The 22542-nt window shown below is 41.0% G+C and overlaps 1 long non-coding RNA gene across 1 annotated transcript in view; it reads right to left on the bottom strand.

Moving 5' to 3' along the window:
- Positions 1 to 22542, bottom strand: part of LOC121659344 — a 37255-nt gene that overhangs the window by 11822 nt on the left and 2891 nt on the right. The gene's annotated exons all lie outside the window — the stretch shown is intronic.

Raw genomic sequence — 22542 nt, forward strand, 5'->3', positions numbered from 1 at the left:
GGGAAAAACAAACATAGTTACACAAAATTGTATTGTTAAAAATTGCCAATTACATAAATCAATGATATTTTACACTGTACATGGATTTATAGACTATTTAGGATTGACTGATACAGCTATTAACTGCATACTGTCAGCAAGTTATGCATCTCTTGGTGTCAGCAAAAAAAAAAAAAGGTGAGGGTGTTACTTTTACATCTGAGATGAAATTGTGTTGTATTTTCAAAGCAGATGTCATCTTAGGAAAAATTATGCTTAGGCAGGAGTTTTCATGTAAATAATTTTCTGATGGGCAATCTATCGTTGTTTGGATTTTTCCTCAAGTATTTATATAAACCCAAAGGTTTTTAAGAGCAGCTATAATGCTGGGGGAAAAAACAGGAAAGTGGGAAACAGTTTAGAGCCCAAATGACCGAACTTAAAGGATCCCTAACTCCAGACCTCATTTGGTCTTTTACCTGTTTAGGTAACACCTAAAATAAGTAATCTTCTTTGTCCAATCGTTCCCCATCACCTGCTCAACATATGCATTATGCCCAATTACACCTCTGGAAAGCATCAGCACGGCTTGGGGAGAATAACCCGACAAACTGGGCAGTAACATCCATTCTCTTTCTAGGCATTCAGTTTGTCACGTATTTATTGCAGAGTGTGCTTTTAATGCTTTCTGTGTCTGCCCTGCTGCATGTAAGGCCAGACAAATCTCTGTACCAAATGCCAACCCAACTCTTTTTTGTGTGCCCCCGCACCCCCCAAAAACAATGAGGTGCTCAGGTGTAATTGTACAGAATTTGAACAATAATCCTGGCTTTCTCCTGAAAATGAACACTAGTGCATGAAAGGTAATATACCCCTATTTTGCTGAGTGCAGGGCTCTGAAAGGTCACACTGGGAGAGAGACTGTGAATTGTTTGGAAAATAGCCAATTTGATTACAATGAGCAATTCCGAGCTTACAGTTTGCTTGTGTCTATCCTGCCTAAAGTGGCATCATTTATAATAAAAACTGTATTGCAGAAGTGCTGTGGAAGAAATCACAAGCCCAATTTCTATTCTGTTGAAGAATCAGAAAGGGGACTCTAATATCAAAACCGAGATACAACCTGTTCAACATTGCCTACAATAGGGACATTCAAAGCAACTTCAGAAGCATTATATTGATATTAATACATACCTGCTAAACAGTCACAATTAACAGCAGTTTGGGGATAAAATGAACACTAAAAGCTACTGTCAAGTTTTGAAGGAACATTTTAATTTTTACAAATACAAAATTCAAAACAGACAGAATCCAAGTCATTTCTTTATTCTCACTGTCAAGGTGTAGCACCTGTCACTCTCCTGGAAATTGCCATGTGCTTTCCTGTTAACCCAGTGGCTAATGAGACCAGTTTGAATTCACACATAACAACGATTCACTTGTCTGATTCACAAGTCCTCTTCATCTCATGGCATGAAATGGCAGGATTCAAAAATTTAGTACAATGCTACTTGATTTGCCTGTAATTCCTGATGTGAAGCATCATTGTTAGGGCCAGTTTAGATAAATGAGTTTTACCAGACTGTTTGTTCTGGACATATTTCAAGATTATGCTTTATTTGCCTAGGGTTTGCAGTCATCTGGTAACTCTAACACACATCCACCGGGGTGCACATGCTCAGGGGGTCTGACACCTTGTCCTGGGGTGGCTGTATCATACTGTATTCGCTATTGTCTACTTATTGCCCAGACATGAATCCTGTGCCAGTCTGTGCCTTTAAGCTGGGTCCGAGACAAAACGGGGGGAAGCCGAGCGAATTCTTCAGCGTGGTTTGTTTTCAAGGACTCACACACTCCCCTGCCTTCTCACCGCTGCAGAGCCGAGGGAGCACCTTCCTGCTTTTTCCCCAGCTCTCGGCTCCTCTTCTCAGGAGAGACAGACGAAGAGTTAAAATTCTTTGCTTTTTAGCTAGCCTGCTAGCTGAGGCAAGGAAGTTTTCCTGGGACTGTGGCTTTTTCTTGTTCTCCTGGAACTGTTCTGCTCCAGTCCAGAACACTATCACCTGGAGGCCCCACACCGTGTCCCGGAGGGGCCCACACCACACCCCAGATCTGGAGGGAGCAGAGCCACACCTACAGAAAGGACTCTGAATCTACCCAGGTCTTCTCCACAGCGAGAGGTTTTATTATTTAACATTATTCATTCTCTTGTGCCTGCATGCACCCTGCTTGTTAAATAAACTGCTTTTTTTTCACTTTCCTCCAAGAAATTTTTTCCGAACCTGTGGGGGAGGGGCTGCTGAAACCTGCCTTCTATTAGAGGATATGTTCATTTCAGACGTTTCCTCCTAATTTGTCTCAAACTGAGACACACCTTTAGAAATACAGCAGCCCTACTTACAGGTTCTTGCAGGTGAGTTGCTTACAGATTGAAGCTCCCTCTCAATTCCTTGCGTATTTATAAGTATCTGATTAATGAATAACCATGGCTAGTTGCAGGACTGCAATTGAAACTGCAGAGGACTTGCAAATGATCTGAGTCATTTTAGAGGAGGCCACATCGACCTGTTTTACGTCCCCTTGTTTCATTTAGTCATATTGGAAAGCTACAGTGCAATCAGAGTTAATCCTTCCAATGGCCTGGTGTGATAGTTGCACAATTCACTAGTAAACTATTACCATGTGATTCCTTGCTGGAAATCAACTGTTCATAGGTAAATAATGGGGTTGGATGTTCCATCTTAATATCAAGGGGGAAAAAACAAAACAGAATAAACAAAAAGTGCCCCTCCCCAAATTATCTATTATGTCTAGAAGTTTCTTTAGGTTTCTACTCCCTGAGGAGCTTTCTTCAAGTTTTTGACATGGTGGTCAGCCAGGAGAAGTCCATTCAACTTCTACCAGAAATAGCCAAAATATCTTCTCAGAGCTTGGATAAGTGTGAAGGACTAACTGGAGACCAAAAAAACCCCTGCTGTTACAGTCTGTTCTTTCAGAAAAAATATTCTCAGTACCTGATTTACATAGGTAGTCTCATCCAAGCCCAGAGCTTGATGAAGATCACTCATCATTCCAATTTTCTGGTATCCAAGCATCTTTTCTTAAATTTGTTTTCTTCTGCTGTGGCTGTTTTTGACACTTTTCATGAAAGATTCTCCTATCCTAATTTCCAATGACATTAAGACAATAAAGAGTAATGTGAAGAATTTTCACCCGATGTTAAGGATTAATGGCCTAGTCTTCAATTTTTAGTTCATTAAGAACTCCTTCCAAAATAATCCATTTTCTGATGTTTGGGAGGCTTTGGTCTAGTAAAAGGCAAGGGATTTTAAAAACACCTTTTATGTGAGCCATTTAAAAACTGTCATAAATAGACGAAAAGAAAAAGTAATATACAAAATAATCACAAATGGAAAACAGACTGGGCCACAGATTTTCAGACTCTTTCAGCCACCATGGAGAGTTGTAATGCATATTTCCAGCATTTGTGGGGTTTTTTTAACTTTTTACTATTGAAAACTGTAAGTTAAACATCATGCCATAGTTCTTTACAAAGGAGCCTGTGGGGGGAAAAAAATCAACAAATTATAAATCTCTAGCCAGGTTACCAAACTTCTCTCTGTAACAAAGAAATGCAGAGAAATTTGCCTATTTGTAAACTTTCTGAGACAAATATCAAGACATTGTTATAAGGAAGGGCTAGGCACCAAAGAATTTACATATCCATAAAGATTTGATACTGAAATTATTTTTCCAGCCTCAAAAAATAAAATCTCATAGAATCAGAGGATGGTTTAAGAGGCAAAGGATCTTTTTCTGCTAAACAAAGCAGCCAAAAATTCAGTTGTGTTTAATGGAAATGTTTCATTTGACCTAGTTTATCATTACTACACAAAATAAAAAGTTGTTTCTGACTGAAAAAATCAATGTTTATAATTTTGTTCATAGTAAAGTAGATATTTCTTATTGCACTTGTGATTTATTAGCAAATAATTCACTTAAATGAAACCACTCATTTTCTGAAATTCTTACAGCAAATCAGCATTTTCCCTTGAAAGAGATAATGTAGAATTCCCATCCAACCACACTGAAGAATGTTCTTCTATCTTCAGGCATGGCTTAAAAAGCATTGACTTTTCACCTGTCTAAGACAGTATTGAAGCTTATGGTTCTCTTTCTTGACTCTCTTTCAGATAGTTAGAATCAGACAAATGCATCAGGAGAGCATTATTTCCCACAAATCACCTTTTTGAAATATTACATGAAGCAATGGGGAATCTCCTAATCTCAGGAGTGACATCCTCTGTGTGTATGAACTGAAGCTGTACTTGTGTAGACATAAGCAAGAACTCCACATTCCACCATCACCTAACTAAAACCATTACCCCTGCTGAATTGTTCCCACGTAAGTGTTGAGTGCTATCACAGTTCATCTGTTCTCTGAGTCATTCTCAGTATATAGTATTTCTAATGTTGAAAACTATCTATTTTCTATCTAAAGTAAAAGAAAGGAGGGCAGAACTAAAAAAAACCAGCTTATTTTTCTCCTTCTTTTTTTGTAAGTAACCTTGAATCAGAAATTTGCAGTTTGCGTCTGTATATCTCATCAAGAATATATGTCATTTCTCTAAATAAGCATCATATATCTCAATAGTAGGGTCAGTTACCCACCCCTACCCCCTCAGAGTAGCTGATCTATCAAGTTAAATCACAGGCTTTTTGATATAAGTGTCAATGTAGATCTGACAATAAAAAAATAACTCACAGTGGGGCAGAAAAAGAGTAAACAAGGCAGAAAAAAAAATTAACTCCTTGAGCTCTCAAGTTACTAAAATCCAGAGAGGCTGGTGCACAATTCATGCTGTAATACAGAGTATCTTTTAGTTCAACTATTTTGAATGCATACACAGTTTTTAATGAACTTATCTTTCCTTTCATTTCCAGACCTCTTGAACTACACGTTGTCTTTCTTTTCTTGCTCTTCTCTGAGAACTTTACTGCTTCAGCATCCATATAACCCCTTCCTCTCTGATGGACACCATTCCCCGCCACAGTCTTATTTTTCACCAAATTAAAAAAGCTCAAAATACAGTGTTCCCAGAGGCATTTAAAAACCCCAGCATCTGCTAAAACAGAGAAAGCTTGTAGAATAGATAAGACTGAAATTTGACTTGATCAGAAGATTTTCTAGCAGAAGTTTTTTCTACAAATTCCACATTAAAATGCTTAATGGGAACAGATGTCCAAGTTCCAAGAAGCACGAAATGTTCAGTCAAGCAAGATAATAGGAGACCAAAGTCTCCTTCTCAGAAGAGCCACCAGCCCAATACTAGAGGATTCATGTGTGTACAAGATAAGGCAGCTCCAGCCCTGCTCCAGTGATAAGGATCTGTCCAGAATGAAAGAGCTCCTGCAGGAAGCTGAAACCCAGTATGAGATGCAATGGGACACAGCCAACACCATGACTTGTTGGGTGCTTCCCTGGCACTTCTCCAGCCCTGAGTGGGCAGGAGAAGTAGCACAGCATGATTGGCTCCCACTGGTCCCTCTCCCCTTGTTTCCCCTCCCTGGGCTTCACACACCCTCACCTGTATGCCTATGGCTACATATGCTCATCAGTTCCATCCTCCAAACCTCACCTGGGCATAACCTCAGAGAAGTAGGTGACACAGGCCTAAAGAGGGCTGGGAGTACACTCATAATCCACCAGTGTGGACAACAACAACCAACACAGCACCACCCTAACTCTGACTTGGCTTCTCCTAACAGCCAGTGGGTCTGAGACCCTTTGTCTGATGCATGCATCCTGCTCTTTATATTCTGCATGGTGGTTCACCCCAAAGAGGAAGGGTACATCTTTCTCAAGTCCTTTGTGTAAGAGCATCTCAAAGACCAGATGCTCTTTCCAAAGACGGTGTCTACGTGTAGCATCCAGATTTTCGTTACAAAAGATTTTGACTTCACCCCAATACAGAAGTGGGGGAGAAGTACATACTCTCTAAAACTTTGAAGATACATTTTCTTGGTCATATTTAATAATGTGTTCCTGCATAAATACTGTGGTGCATTTAAGCTCCAGTCTGGCTTCCTTCAAAGTCAGCACCTTACTCCCGACAGCAGCTACACAAGATCACTGCACTGCAAAGCTGTGCCAAGCATCAGTCTTACTTCAGTAAGCAGCACATAAAATGCTACTGGCTTGGCAATAGAGAGAGATAAAAACACTCATTCAGTCTCTCAGTTACAGGATATCTCCATACTCAGGAAGATGACAAAAGACGAGCACATATAAAAGGTACTTGAATAGAACAAAAGTAAGATTATTATTTACTTCAGCCTAAAAGACCTAGTCTATGAAAACCACTTTTTCCTCTTAAAAAAGCATTGAGTTTGCAGCTGTCACAGTGAAAGCTTTATACCATGAGCTCTAGTGCTGTTCTGCAGGAAGGGCTTGCTTTATCCACCAGCTTGTAAGTGAAGTGGGATGTGATGGACAGTGCAGCCACAAAGAGCATTGTAATGGGGGAACTTGGAAAGAAAAGGACCCTGAGAATAAGTACAGTGAAGGGGCCCATGTTAGGCCTCCTTGACATATTCCTTTGGTTTAATAATAAGTGTTTTACTGTTCTCAGCAGTGCTTATGTTCCAAGTATTAACGAACTCCCTACAAAAAACACAGAAGTTATGCAGTACACACAGACTTAGGAGAGGAAATGTATTAGCTTTAGATGCCAGGCCTTCAATGGATGGTGGATTTTCCATTTCCACCCCAGATTTCAGTAGTCTGCAAGGATGGCTCTGGAGAACACCTTCCAGTCTTGCTGTCCTGCTCGTTTTCCCTGCAGACTCCTCCATTTCAGGAAGATCCTCTTTGGGAAGCATTCATAGCATGCTTGTTTCCAATTTATTAATTAGAACTAAGTAACTGGGCCAAAACGTAATATGCATATGAGCAAACACAATTAGAATAAAGTGTGGAAGTAGCAAATTCATCTAATGATCAAGTTGATTAAATTACTTCAGATAAACCAACAATTCCTTATAAGCACTGTGCGATGGCTTAGGAAGGCTACAGTCTCGTTTAGCTCTCAGCCTGGAAAATAACAGGGCTTTTATCAACTCTCACTGCCAAGTGACAAGTTTAAGTTCCAGCCAAATAGCTGGTACAGGGAGTGTCAATCGCTCCCGGGCTGAAACTAGTGTTGAGACTGCAGCTCTGCTGCCAGCCCCAAGAGTTTGTGCAGATTATTGATTATCTAACACCAGCCAACCCTTTCTCTCACTGCCCTCTCCCCCTCAAAACTTCCAGCAATGGATTACAGTGGATTACATCGGAGATATTTCAATATTTCAACATGACACAGCTTCTTAAATCTAATATTCAGAAGATAAATTCAATGAAATAGTGTGATCTATCATGATTCAGCTGTAGCTAGTTGTAGCAAAAATCATTCTTTACTCACTGTGCTCTGGGAGTTCTTGCTCCACATGTATGCTAGCCAACAGCTTTCATTTTAAAAATGCAAGAATATTGAAGTAGAAGTGATCCTTAACTTACAAAGATTGGAAAATAAACAGGTGGAAAAGCAGACAAAATCTGAGAGAAAAATTAAGCCAGAAAAAAAAATGCAACTTTTTTTACTTAAAAGATGCATTTTGGGAGCTCACTTTTTTCCTGCAGAAATACCTGCCTCATGACAGAAATGGCCATGGGACCTTTGTTTTGTTTTTGGGGTCTTTGGCTATTAACCTGTTTTTAGATTAGTAACACTTCATTGCTATCAAAATCCTTCCCCTGCTGAAACTGGGGTTTCAGCTGCTGTGCAAGGTGCAATTTCTGGAAGAGTAAACCACACAGAAGAGTGGACATGGCCATGCAATAGAGAGCAGAATCCAGTGCTATCCTCCACATACTCTCGAGAACTGTGCTTTAGTTCCACTAAACTCTTCAATCGCTAAAAGATGAGTTTATATGAAAGAATTAATGATATCCCATTTAACATGAACCTAGGAATCCAGAAGACAGTTACAGAATCTTGGCAAATCACACTAGATTAATGTATTTGAATTGGTGCCTAAAATGTTCAGATCAATGTCTTGGGTTTTTGGTCGACAGCTTTTTCCCCTTCAAACTGACAGAGGTCACAGTACATGCAGTTCATCATTTCAAGGCATAAGAATTAGGCTTTGACTAATTGGAAGATTTGCCTGTTATTTAAATGAAACTTGTTTGCAGTTTCATCATCCGTGTGGAATCCAGAAAGGCATCAGACTATCCCATCAATTTAGTTAGCAAAGAATAAATGAATAAATAGGCTGACAATTTTCTCCCCTGGGACTTACACTGTCACTACATTGTTTCTCCATTATTAATTACCTATGTAAAAATAATTCACTGTACGGCAGTATATACTCTATGCTGTAAATGACTGGATCAGGTGTCTTTCTGCTTGTCTTTCTCTGTGCATTCAGTTCTCTTGGTGTCAGCAAGTGATGCTTGACAGTGCATGCACTGAGGGAAGAAAAGGAAAATCAAGTAGCAGACATCAAAGGGTTACAGCCTACATTTTTTTGGATGGGTACAGTAATCAGGCTAGTTCTTTTCTATTTTGTATGAAAGACTCATTTACAGCTGCTGCTCTGCTTCAGAGGTTTGGATTCAGACTGTTTTGCAAGCAGTTTGTGTGCAAGGCTGAGATGTAATATGTAAGCAGATGTCACTGACAGGTCAAGGAGTCCTTCAAATACTGGAAGCCCACAGATCCCCTATTGAAAAGGGACAGAAGAGAAGCCAAACACGTTTCTTTGAGTCAGACTTTTTTCACAAATATTTTACAAGTGCTTGCTTTGCATAAAAAATCTTGACACAATTTAGTGGAGTAAAAACTTACAAATTCGTTTATTTTCAATGAGCCAATACTCTGCAGATTTATTTCACTTAAATAGTAGGAGAGAGAGGGAAGGAAAAGAGCAGATGGAGGAATTCAGGACTTTCCTGTTATTAAACTTCAGATTTTCATCCACCCTTCTCCTGAGTGCCAGAGGAACAGGTAAATTCATCTGCATCCATTGCTCAATTAGGTCTATCCCAAATAAATTATTTTCTTATGTATTGCCTGGGTAATTTGTTTAGAGTCATTCAAATAATGCCACATTTCAGACTTTGTCATGTGCTTTTTATCTCCTCTGCTGCAGTACTATTAATCCTTTCAAACTTGCAAAACCTAAGTCAAAGCAGAAATTCAGTCTTCTCAGTCCTACATCCCAAAGGGCTCTCATAATTTCAGTACCAGTCCTGTGTAATTTCAAAGCCACTTCACTGACTCTTCCAGGCAACAATTCCTTCACAGCCGAAATTTTCGAAAGGGTTCAGACTTCCAGTCTCTCCGAAAATGCTACCAATAATCCAGGAGAAACACTTTGAGTATTCTCACGAGGATGAGATAGGTTATTTTTTCTTATAGCCCCCTCCTGTATTCTGCAGAAGAATGATGCTGTCTTTAAAGCACTCTTCAGACAAGGATATGGCTTTGGGGAACACAGCAGTAAAAATTTGTGTTCCCATTGGGCTTTTTGTATAGCAGAGTGCACTTTTCAGCATCTTGTATATTATCTGCTCCCTGCATAAAGGAATTCTAAACTAAATTCCTTGCAGGACCTCCCTCCACATAATGCGAAACTTTAATTTCTGCCCTCTGCTTCTTGCATTTGACACAGATTCAAACTGTCTTGCATCAACCATTCTTCCTATTCCCTCAAGATCTTCACGGAGAAAAATTATCTCACCTCTCAGTCTTCTCTTTCAACAGAGTACAGCCCTAATTTCTTTGGTATATTTGGGACAACTAGTTTCCCCCCGTCCATGCATTATTCTGCTTGCTTTTGCTATATCTTTGTCTATCAATCTATAATAATTCTTTAATCTCAGCTGATCAGAAATTAGGATGATAGTACAGGTATGGCCTGTGCTGTACTAAAGTGGAGTAATTTCTAGAAACTTAAAACCACTACTTGCAAAGATGTCTATAAATTTCTACACATTTATGCACCAGTTTTAGTCTTTCTCTTTCAAATTTCTTCCGCTACTCATGAACTAAATTTTCCTGAACTGCATTTCTGCATAGTATGATATTTCAGAGTCTGGTCCTCTGTTTTGTCCAGCTCCTCATTACTTTAGTTTTATCTAGGTCATTCATCTTCCCATTCACACATGTAGCTTCTTTGTACTGGCAGCGCTCCCTATTTCTGCATTATCTGCAAATATTTTTGCTTTATAGTATTTTCATCTTCCTTAGGCTCCAGATAAATAGTATGAATAAGTGTAACAAATCTAGTCTAGTTCTCATCCATGTAATTCTCTGCTCCTCCATTCAGGTCACACCAAAATAAAAATAAAATAAAAATTTTACCAGCTGGTTAAGACAGGATCATCTCCCTGTTAATCCATGTGCATCCCAATTGATCAAATATTATCTCAGTAAGGGACCCTGGATCCTGCCTCTGATGAGTTTTAATAGCATTTTCTCCACCAGCGCCAGCCATATTGTCATCTGCTTCTTTCTGTCATCTCTGACATGGGAAAGAAATGGCTCAGCACTATGCAATCTGTGGTACTTGAATACCTATTCTCAAAACAACACAGCATGAGGATTTCAGAAATATTCAGAACAATGGCTTGACGATAAGAGATCCAGGGTACACATTACATGAATATCACTTTTCAAAATGACACAGCAGGAGGATTTCAGAAACACTTAGCTCCTCCTGCTCCTTCAGAATCAGTACAACATACCCTGTTGATAGAGCAAATCAGCCAAGAAGAGTTTCATGTAAAGGAACTCTGATTTTTTGACAGGTCTTTTTGCACATGCACATCTCGGAAACTTCCAGCCTCCTGGAACAATTTGCCACTCATAATTCCCTATTCATAAAACCCTATAAGAAACCTTCCAAAGTTTGCTACTTTCCTTCTTCTCCATGCTGAGAGCATGATCTCAAAGCACCCCTTACATGAGGATACTTTGAAATGGTGAGGGCTATGGTACACATTGCCATATAGTACATGAAAAGTTCTAAAGTATGCAAAAAAGGGTAAACCCACAAACCTCCCATTTCCATTCTGGAGGAAAACTGTGGTGACAAACAAAAGCTGTGGCAGTGATACTGCTTGGTCTTGTGATAGTGCTCATCTACTGCATTGGCAGCCTGCCCCAGGAGAGCCCCCACAGTCCCAGGTAGAGCAGAGTTTGTCATGAGTTGTGGCAGGGCTCATGCAGGCATGGGGTGGTTTCTGCTGCACCCTTCTGCCCCAGCTGCGCAGGAAACCTGTGCACACTTCCAAATACACAGGGCTGCCGTCTGCAGAGGTGAGGGATGATGAGTCACTGTCCGTCCTGACATAACTCTTGGGGCAGTAAATTCCACCTCTGAGTTTAGCCTGTTTTCTTTCACCCCTGGGAAGAGAAGTTCGAGTCGAGCAGTCTGAAAAATACAAAAAGGCTTTGGCTTGTTGGAAAAGACATGAGCGACTGGTCTCAGTTGTGATGTCCAGATTCTCTTTACACGACCAGTGTTTCCCTCCAGCTGGGAACTGGTCCTCCAGTCTGTTGAAAAAGTATGTGGTTTGTAGTAGCTTATAGTGAACATGCTTCAAGTGTGTTTCGTATTGAGCACAATACTGCTTTGATTGGCCTGCTCTTGCTTGATACCTTCTCTTCTTCTGCTGTACTGATCTCCAGGAGAGAGGAGTGTCCAAAAAAAAAAAAAAAAAAGGGCACTTCTGAATAGGGTGATTTCTCCAGGCTAAATCCATTCAGGATGAGACCCTGCACTACACAGTGTGATTAAATCTTCCCTAGGAATATTGTGTGAAGTGACTAATTCAGAGAGCTTCACAATGTTTATGAAGCCAGGGTCCCACATCTGAAACATACCCCTACTTTTATCTATCACAGGGACTTTTTGGCTCTGACTATTGCTTTCTCTGTGTAGGTTTTATATTTTCCTAGCACTAATGGCAGCGATGTCTGCACAGTTGTATTTAAAGTTGTATCAAAGATATCCAATAATGAGAGCACACTTACAGGGAATTTCAAAGTCATCTCTAAAATATAATTTGGGGCTGAAACTCAGCAAGCAGAATCTCATCCCAGAAGCGAATTCTTTTGTAACATTAAGGGGATTGGGGGTGAGGGGAGAGGGGAGAGGGAAGAGAGAAAATTGCTGTGAAGGTGAACAAAAAAGTGCTTTGTGGGGAAGTGAAGAGACTACCTTCAAAGAGGTTAGAATCCCAAATATTGAAGAGAGTATGTGTGTAGACTTAAATCTGACAGACAATTTTCCCTTTGAAAGTCAGTTCCTGCTTAAGTTCACATTGAGTGTCAAGTGTTTGCCCTCTAAATGAAGCCGAGTACTTATTTTTGAAGGTCTGCTCTTCACCGCAAGCACTAATTTTTGCTCATAATTAGTTAATTGTGTGCAAACTCTATCTATTAAATAAACCCATGAGTGGGCTCTGAGCAGAAAGCCATATTCAGTTTTCTCACTTCCCACTCTTTTGGAGCGCCCCTGCATGAGGCTGGAGTATCTGATTGATTGAGTAGTTCTGATCAAGAAGCTCATGCTGGACCAGCGTGGACAATTAAGAAATGTGAATCCCTTATCACTATCAGTTCTGAGGGGGAAGAAATGAAAGGCACCACAGTTCTTCTCCCTAGACTCCTTCTGATGTTTCAAAGAGAGATTAATGATCCAGTATTTGAACGCACCAAAATACAACCCTAACAAAACCATGGTAATTATTGTGAGCCTTACTTTTGAAACCACGGTTTGTCTAAGAGAAGAAACTGAAGAGCACAAACCAGAGTAACCATAAGCAGAAATGGAAATATGAAGAAGAAGCACCCAGTAAAACCACATCAGGACAAAATTAACAGATCACTATGGAGGACTTTTATACTTTCCATGCTGGATTGACTGGGAAAAGAAGAGGCAGAAAGGCTTGATCAGTTAACAACAGCAGCAGCTGGCCAAATGGTGTTGGCCAAGAAGTCAACAAGACTACATTTCCCACTGTCATGGTTTAGTATAGTCTGAGTTTTTAGTAAAGAGGGCTTCAGCCATGGAAATTATTCTCTTGCAAAGAGGTGCTTACAGCTTCCTCTATGACCTAACAGAACCAATCAACTGGCTAGTTTGAATATTGGGAACTTTTTAAAGCCACTTAAGAAGCTTGACACACCTCTGTGATCCACATTTAAGAACAGAGCACGGGAAAGCGTCTCTTGCTTCCAGCTTTCGGACAGGTAACTGGGGAGCCCACACAGACCAGCGGGGCCGGGCCAGGCCCTGCTCGGCTGGGCCAGGCCAGGAGACAGCCATCCTGGAGCTGTGCAGCCCTGTTCCACCCACAGCCCCTGCAGCCTGCTTGGCCAGCCCCGCCCCAGTGCGGCAGAAAATTCATCTGAGGCCACTGCATCTGAGGCCGCTGACCAGCAAAGATCATGTGACCAACAGCGATAAGGGAATTCCAGCTGCGGGGCCCGGGTGAGATTAACCCTTTTAGTGTTGTAAGTTCCCTCCAGAACAGATGAAGCCTGCAGACATCAATCCTCTCCCAGGTCAGAGGAAGAGGGAAGGTGAAGGCACGTGAAGAAAGTGCCATAAAGACACCAAAGTCTGTGAAGCAGGAAGAGCTGAAACCCTGAGGGAGGAGAAAGAGGAGATGCTTCAAGCTTAGAAGCTGAAATTCTGTTGTAAAGCTATGGTGGTGATGGAGTATGATATATCAGAGTACCCATTGTAATTTCATGAAAGCGTGGGGGGTGGAGCATTCAAACTGCAATTGTGAGCAAAAGTACCTGTGCTGAAATAAGCAAATGTTGAAGTAGCTGTAATTTGATGAGAAGCATGAACAGAGAGAGATGAAAGTGAGGAGGACCCTTGCTCTCAGGGAAGGAGAAGACCTCTGTTCCTAGAGATGAAGATGCTCCCAGAGATAGGTGAAGAGAACCTCTGCTTCTGAACAGCTCATCCTTAAAATGGTACCCCATTTGCAAAGATTGGACCCTTGAAAACAGTTGTGAGGAAAGCTGTAAGTCGGGGAAAGGGACTCTCACACGCGAGCAGAGAACCAACCCAGGCGGTTGGTTGTCTCACTGTGACATTGAAGCCATGAGAGAGCTGTTTCTTGTGGAGATGTCTCCACAGCATGAGCAAGAGAGACTCCTCTCCCTGAGTGAACTGAAAAAGATTATTATAGAGGTGGTAACCTAACTGGAAATCTCAAGGGTTGTCTTTTTACATTGTCAGTGGGAGAAGTGAGAAAGGTGGGGGGAGGAGAAGTGTTCTGAAGGTTTAGTCTGACTTTTTTTTCTTTCTTTTCGGTCTGTTAATAAACTTCTTTATATTCTTTTAAGTTTTGTGCCTGCTTTGCTTTCTCCTGATTCTTCTCTCACAGAAGGAAAATAAGTAAGTAATGGATATTTTGAACCAAACCACTACACTTAATTGGTGTTTCTGCCTGGTTTACGAACTGAACCCGCTATACCCACACAGAATGGTGTGTGGGATTAGGCCTTTGGGAGGAAGTACCCTGAAAGGAGGCAGGCAGCTGTGCCCAGCTTTGTCCACGGCAGGAGCATAGGAGCAGCCTTACCTGTGCTGAGAGCAGCGGTTGCTGTAATTTAGCAGAGCAGTGATTTCACTGCTCTTTGCTCACTGCAAGAGCCAGACATATTGTTACAGCTGATTCACACACAAATGCAAAACAGGGAATTTGTCGGTTTCCCAAAGAGGACCATTTTGCCTCAGCCCAAATGAAAATAAAACAAGCCATTGGATGGACTTCCCATCTATATTGGAAAATAGAGAGTGAACTCTTGGTTTGGACCGTGCCAACCATCTCCAATGTGCTTCCATGCATTTTCAGTTCAGGATTAGAGCCAGGTACCATTGCTGCGACGGATGGCAGCACCTATGACTCCTGGCAGAGACTGCTCTGCGAGAGGATGGATCAGGCAGCAAGCAAGCCCTGCCCCTTCCCCACAGAGCTGCACTCTCTGACAGCTGCCAAGATTCTTTTCGCATACAGGGAATTAAGTTTCACAGACGCCTGTGAGTTCAGTATTGCATCTATTCTGAGAAATTGATTATATCCAGGCCAAGGAGAGCAAGGCAAAAACGTGCCTGGAGATCTGCCCAAGGTCACATCATTAATCTGTTGGAGAGCTTGAAAGGGAGGAGAGATAGATCTGCTGGGTTCTGCTCCTTTGATTAATAACCAAACCAACATGCCCCCTCTTACACCCTGGTCTAAATCCAAGTTAATTAAACCAACTTTGGGTGTGAACATTATTAAATCAGTTGAAACCTGGCTAATATCAAATTAACTTGCACCTGCAGATGTAGAGCCACCAGTCAAACTGCCATAACCTGTTCTGAAACAGAAATGCACAAATCCCCACAGTGGACCCACTACTGCATCTGGTTTGGTGTTGAATGACACCTCTGCAGACCAGTGCTTTGGCCATCCTGGGAAAAGCTGTGCATGGCACAAGGAAGGTAAGAAAAGAAAAGCCAGGCCATGCCTAGTGATATGGAGCCAATACAAGAGGATGTAACTGGCAGCTCTGAATTTTCAGTTGAAAGACTTATCTTTGCAAAATATATAACAGTGCAGCTGTAATTATTAGGAATTGGGATTATCTATTCAAACAATTGAGTAGCCTGGGGAAGTAAGAAGTGAAGGGAGACACAGAGTCTCTAATTAAATCAGCTGACCTAGTTGGGAGAAACAAACTATGGCTCCCATCAGCCATTCTTTGTGTCCAAAATGAAAGCCACAGACTTTGAGCTAAGAGCGGGCTAGAAACAATTGCTCTGAGTGTTCAACCTTCCACAAAGCTACTCAGCAGAGTCATGACTTGCATGTGATACAGCGTGTGTAAATACAGGTACCTGAATCTCACTGTACCTCTGTTTGCTTTGTTTTATGTCTCCTAAAACAACAAAAAAATGCAGCCAAGGCCCTTCTTACTCATCTCAAACGTTGCCGTGTCATGGCAGCTGCCTGGTCTTGACCATCACCACTTAGCAGCTTTCGGGTCAGTGTTTCCTGGCTATGCTGATATGCCTTGTGGCTTAATTACAACGGGAGCAGTGACTGCTTTAAAGAGAAGTTCCTTTGAGGAACAAAGTGGTGAAAAGAGTCTGGCTTATAGAAGCACTTGAAAGGAAATACCAGGTACCAAGTGCTTTGGTCGAGAGGCTCTGTTTTCCTGGCTGTGGGCAAAACATAGAAGGGAAGCCAAGAGAAGAGTCACATCAGTACTCTGCATCATTCTTTGCTCAATTCTTTACACTGAAGATTCTTGTGGATGGAAATTAGGTTCCCATCAGAGATAGATATTGCCAGAATTAGCAGCAAAAAAGTCTGGTCTTGCCATCAGAGGTTCATTAGCATACAAACTGTCTCTGTAAGTGAGAATTGTGTCAGTCACTGATGCTGTGCTCCATTGTCTTCTGTGTTACTGTGCACAGGCAGAACAGTCTGCCTACCCTTACTCTGGGATAATTCACACTCAGCTCATCCCAGTGATATGGAGAGAAAGACCAGAGAGTGAGGTGTTGTTTAGGAAGAAACTAAAACTTTATGCAAATTATACTTTACAAGCGTGAAAAACAACTAGATGGAAGCAAATCAAGATAAATAGGGGGAGGAGAACGGTTAATTACCTTGCACTTTGCAAGGACTGTGTTAGCCTCAGATAGGCTCTCCTCAGTGTGGGATAGATAATTCCCAACAATATCACCACAGTGCTCTCAGAAAGATAACGCTGAAAAGGGAAACCAATTTTAAGGAAAACAATGTTATTTAAAAAGACAGAGATTTCACTGTATGGTCATTTTGAAGTGGGCAAATTAACAATTAAAAAGACTCTCATGTGCCATAATCTCTGATTGTTTTATTTTAATAGCTATCTCAGTACAGAGGATTCTCTTCAGTAACTAGAGATCTCATTTCTGTTAATTTTGTGCAACTCTAAAGGAGTCACTGATGTTCATTTGTAACTTGCCACACACCCCCTCCCCCATCATTGCTTCTTCTAAGAATATGTCTCTTGAAAGCACACTGATTATCAGTGGAATTTCTCTACTTACTTTAGCTTTTGCAGTCCAAACTGTAACTGCTGACCAGTTAGAAAGTGGCCAAGAGAATGCATAACAAATATGACGTCAGAAAACTATCCCCTTTTCCCAACTGTGCTCCACACTGTTTCACCATCTGGAAGCACTGAGAAGGACAAAAAATGCTTGCACAAACCTGCATCTAGACATCAACTCTCAGGAGGACAAATTTCAGCTTCTCTGACTCTCCAATACAGCATTATCTGAGGGCCTTGATGCATTTTAATAAAAAATCCTTTATGTGCTTACGTACTGCTTAGGATTAAAGGAGGTGAGAGATGAAGTCAGACTTTTACAGGTGTTAGCTGCTTCAGTAGACTCTTGTGGGTATAGATCTAAGTGTTTATTCATGTCCACACATGACATCTGTGGTGGAATCAGAAATGGACCATCTCTTGCCAGAAGAGCACATTAACAGGTTAACATTAAAACATCCATCTTTTCTAATGGTGATACCAATTTCCACAAACCTTCTGCCATGAGAGTGTTACACCAGCAGAGAGGTATTGGGAACAAGCCCTTGCATTGCAGCAAAAGCAGCCCATCTAAAAAAGATATGTCTTTCTGAGGAGTTAAAAGAGGGGGGAACCCCACAGCCTCTTAAAATAAACACAGAAATCTACAGATACATATACATACACAGAATAGAATACTGTTCATTTATGAACTTGACCACTAGTGGCAGAGCCAACACAGAATCTGTTTTGAAACCAGTGGAAACAGGAGACGTGGCTATGTGTCACATCCTGTACAGAAATGGTCACTTTACCTCTGCAATGAGCTAAATACATTAATCAATAAAGGGTTAAAGGAATAACTGAACCATACAGCTTTCCAGGCTGGTTACATCTAACCCATAAACACAATTTTGATTTCAGGGGACCTACGCTTCCTTTTCTCTTTGAAACCTGACCTCACTGCTCTGGCTTCTGTTATGCAGAATGCTAATTATCCTGCAGAAATGATACTGCAAGGCTCTGGGTATGCCCATGCTGTGACTTGGGGGCATGGGTTTCGGTGCTTTAGACATCATTTGGGTGAGTCAAAGTTTTATCTGAAACTTTATAACATGAAAAATTACTGTCTCCCCAGAAATAAATTATTTCTTATACATTTTTCATTTTATAATTTTTTGGGGATGTCAAGTAAAACAATTTTTCACTTTTCCAGTTTTTGGACTTCTCTATTCCTTTTTCCTCTCCACTTTTAATCCATAGAAGAAAGGAAAATGGGCAGATAAAACTGACATTTAAAAATACTTAAAAGGTGGTGAGAGAAATAACTAATGAACACCCAAAAGCTACAACAAACCAGTTTAAATTTTCTTTGTAAATAATTTTAAGAAGTTGAATTTTAAAATTTTTTAATATTTATATTATACACATTGCCTCTTTTTTGGCAGCTCTGATCATAATACGTGTTCTCCGGACTACAAAACATTAAACCAGTGTTTCACTACAAAGCCTGTAACTGAGGGCAGCTTCCTAGAAAACCCATTGAAGAGACAGTTTCCTAGCAATCCCATTGAAATAAATGCTTTCCTCCATTCTGATCAAAAGGATGGAATCCATATGTCCACTAAAAATGTATATATCCTTATCTGCTCAAGGAAGATAAATCTATGTATATTTGCTCATTTTTTCCCCTTTCATAATTCATTGTCAGAGGACTTGGAACAGCAAAAGAAATAAAACACAAAATGTAGCTATGGATCATAAAATATTTTACAGAGGTGGATCGGAATAATTTTATCCCCTTCTACAAATGAAGCTGTTGAAGCACAGAGAAGAAAAGCAGTGCACTGGAGTCAGTGACTATCCAGGTTTCTTAATTCCTGCCACTATTTGCTGTCCATTAAACCTCATCCACAGAGTGTTCAGGACTGGGTGGAAGAAGCATCCCTTGGCATTCTCCCTACTAGGCCAGAAATGAAAACAAATTACGTCTCCTGGGAAATTGCTTCTACGGGAAGAAGACTTTCCAAGTTGGAAAGAACAGAAATGTTACTGAGATTTTCATCCCAAACAAGAATAGCCAACAAATCTGACATGGTACCAGTCTTGGGTATTATTTTGCTGGCCCTTAGAGCACAGGACAAGTCCCAGTGTCCATCTGCCAAGACCTAAGTGCTGTAGTCAGATCCCCAAATAAAAAGAGACACAGTTTTGCCCAAGAGCTAGAAAGCTGGCTAGACAATGATCCAAATTTTTTTTAAGAGAGACTTTGGTATGCTAATTCACACCTTGCAGCTCCAATTCTACACCAAAAAGCTGCGGACAATAATCATTCTCCTGTTAATGAGAAATAGTTTGCAATTTCCCTAGAATGAGCCCAGCAGGAGAGCCAGGTGTTCTTAGCACCACCTGGCAGGCTAACTTTATGTGCCTACAAGTCCAAGAACAAGCAGTGATGCCAATACACTACCATTTTTCTAAAATGTGTGGCTCTGCAGCTCTAGTGAGCTCCCCTGCCTAGAGGGAAATAACTTTGTAGAAATAAGTGTTCTAGCAAATGGGGAGCATGCCCCAGTTCATCACATCCTAGTAGCTAAGACAGTCCCTGATATCCAGCCTATTTATGTTGTCTTCAGATAACCAAACTCATAGCATTACAGAATCATCTCTTCACAGGGGGCATACAGATTACCCTTAAAGGGAGAAGTCAGACTTGATAGTCAGGTCATACAAAGCTTTTGAAGGACTTCTTCCACCTCATTCAGAAATTCAGATACAACAGCCAGCTCTCAAGGACATTGCTTGGCTTTGAGATATGCCCTGAAGGGCTACAGTAGGTCCAGAAATCAATGAGTAGCTCGAACCTCATCATAAACACACTGTAGGCTTTTTTCACCTGTGACAGCTATATTGAGGATAATTTCATATTACTAAAGTGCTTCAGAACAATCATGTGTGAGAGGATGCAATAATGTGAGAATTGTTTACACAAAACCACACAGCAGACTTCAGCTCTGTAGGACACGTAGCAAGTTTTTCTCTTTGCTGATGGGTAATGCTGCATACCAAGAAAAGCAGCAGTTCCTACAGCTATATTGTGTATGTGTATGTCAAGCAAACGCACTGGTGGGAGTGATGGGTGGTTTCAGGAATGTGCAGCCATCTCCCACTTGCACTGGGCAGGAGGCAATTTTGGGTCATTCAGAAGAGAGGAGGAAAATGGAACACAGTGAAGAGCACAGCAAGAAGACTATACCTTCCCCTGGTGTTTCCACCTTTCAAGTTCAACAGGGATTTTCCCTCTCTTCCCATGCATGGGGGACCCTGGGAACCCAAAGTACAGCAGGCCACTTGAAGGCATGGCCCATGGAAAATTTCAGCCCCCTTGGAAAAGCCAGCAGGATCTGATTAACTGAGTGAGAAGGTGGAAAGTATGTGTGTCACCCGTGTTAACCTTGCTCTTGTATTTATGTCTCCTACACTCGCCTAACAGCAGGAAATCTCTTTTGCTACTGTACAAAAGAAATTTCACTCTGCTTTGTGGTATGTACAGCTTACAGCACAATGATCCTCCTTCAAACAATGATGAAAACTCTCCTAAACTATATTGCTGTGTAGGATTCAAGGAACAGTATGATGTAGGGATATATATGTCTGTGATATCTGATAGGAAGAGATATATATTTTTACATTTGTAGGATTTATAAAGCACAATTTGAGAAGGATCTGTTTCTATCAGTTGTTACCAGTCAGCATCCCAAACACATAGAGAGTAAAAGCTGAACAGGATACCAGTAAGGCCTACAGCCCACTCAAGGAATAGGTTTGCAAAGGATACAATTTCAAATTTTACTTTAAAGATACTATTAATTTCTTTTTTATAAAGAAATTTCTTGCCACTCTTAGCTCAAGGTCAAAGGTTTTGTTTGAAAATTTGAAATTAAAGAGACAATAACTGGATGAGGTGATGAAATTCATCGAATCACTCATTCAAAATGTTTCTGTGGCAAAAAGCTGCATCCCACCAGCACTGCACACTAACCTGACAAGTATATGGTGCACACAGCAGTCCCTTATTGCTCAATTTCATTTCCTTATGGTGTCTGGTTAGCAAGCAATAGCCAGGATATGCCATCCCTCTTAACTCACTGTAAGTAGCAAAGCAAATTCTCCTCCCTTTATGTCTTGTTTTAAAGGCAAACTCCTTCAACTCCAATCAAACTAACTGTTCACAAGACACTTTGATCCCCAGCATGTACTCCCAACACATGCTGAATAATGCCAGATTTTGCTCCCATAAACAAATCCCAACAAGTGCCACTGTACTGTTTCCAGTCTTGTCTGGCAGTAGTCAGCCCAGGCAGGATCTGAGAGAGTCGTTTCACTTCACACACAGCTCTCAATGAATGCCACCATCTGCTTTTAGGTGGTTAAACAACCTCTACATTGGGTCTGAAAATATCCATCAAATCCTGCAGTTTCTGACATGGGATAATTTCAGCTTTCTGCTATACCAGCCCTGGCCAACTGTAATAGACTTGCTCCAGACTTATACGAGTGGGAAAGGGAAGAAGTCTGATCTATGGTGGTTTCCCTCAGAAGGGCTCAGGGCCAACGATCCTTTGGCATTCCCGGCCCCATGCACAGACACTCATCCCCTAAATTGTACTGATGGTGTAAGGGAGCACATGGTGACCTGGGATGCTTGGTTTACCCAAGTCTGCAAAAAAATGCAAAGAGCAAGGTGGGGCAGGGAATACTTTTAACCTACATCAGCTTTGTCTCCCCATTTCAGCCTACAGCCTGAAAACGCCATCCAACCCATGGACAAACTGATCCAGAACAGCAAAGACATCCAAACACTCTTTATGGGCTTCATACTAAATAATTTGCCTTCACTCTCCCGAGAGTCCTATGAAGACCCAGCTTTAATCAACCCCTTGGACTCCTTCCTACCACACTGCTAAATAGGGCAGAGCTGGGGACCAGCTACACCTTGTTCCTGCAGCCTTTTCTTCTGCTGGATCAGGACCACTGTATGGTGAAGTGGCTGCCATAGCAGCCTTGTTAAACCACTCCCTGGACATGGCACTCAAACAGTGTCTTGCAGAGATCTAAGTGATTTGCCACTCCTGAGCCAGCATCTACATGAACACTTACGTAATTATCCTTATCTATTAATTGACTAATAGTCAATTAATAATGATCTTTACTAATTTCTGGTATATCCAAAAATACAATACTGATGACATTTGTTTATCATACACAAGAGCAAGAGATGACACAGACATAGTAACTCTGACATCAATCTCCAGTATTGCTAAAGAGTGAATTATGAAAAAGACGCCTGGGCATCAATATTCCCCAGATGAAGAAATACGTCATATGTCATAATATGTCCAAAACTAGGTTACTGCAGCAA

Source organism: Corvus kubaryi, unplaced genomic scaffold (genome assembly GCF_017639235.1).
Source record: "Corvus kubaryi isolate FWS band 111438036 unplaced genomic scaffold, C.kubaryi_AGA036_p1.0 split3-73, whole genome shotgun sequence".
Lineage (NCBI taxonomy): Eukaryota > Metazoa > Chordata > Aves > Passeriformes > Corvidae > Corvus > Corvus kubaryi.